Below are 390 nucleotides of genomic sequence, written 5' to 3' on the forward strand. Positions count from 1 at the left end.
TAGAATATTTAAATATTCTAATTCTTATAAATATAAACTTATAAATATTAAATAAAGAAATAAAATAATAAAACATATTTAAAGTAGAACATTTAAATATTGTAATGTTTGAATTAAATATATAATTTAATTAAAATATTAAATATTATATGCATATATACAATTATTACTAATTACCAATTAATTATTACACAAACTCTCTCTCTCTCTCTATAATAATTTTTATTTCACATATTACCCATATCACATGGAAACTATCATTAACGATTATGATGCCTCTGAGTACTGATTTATTAAAGTAAAAAAAGTCCTGAGAAGTGTCCTGAGACCTTTGCATGTAAGTTCAGCCAGCTGGGACAGATAATAGAGGAAGTTTCTGTGCGTGAGAGT

The sequence above is a fragment of the Sinocyclocheilus rhinocerous genome, unplaced genomic scaffold, assembly GCF_001515625.1.
Source record: "Sinocyclocheilus rhinocerous isolate Xijiao unplaced genomic scaffold, SAMN03320098_v1.1 scaffold662, whole genome shotgun sequence".
In the NCBI taxonomy this organism is placed as follows: domain Eukaryota; kingdom Metazoa; phylum Chordata; class Actinopteri; order Cypriniformes; family Cyprinidae; genus Sinocyclocheilus; species Sinocyclocheilus rhinocerous.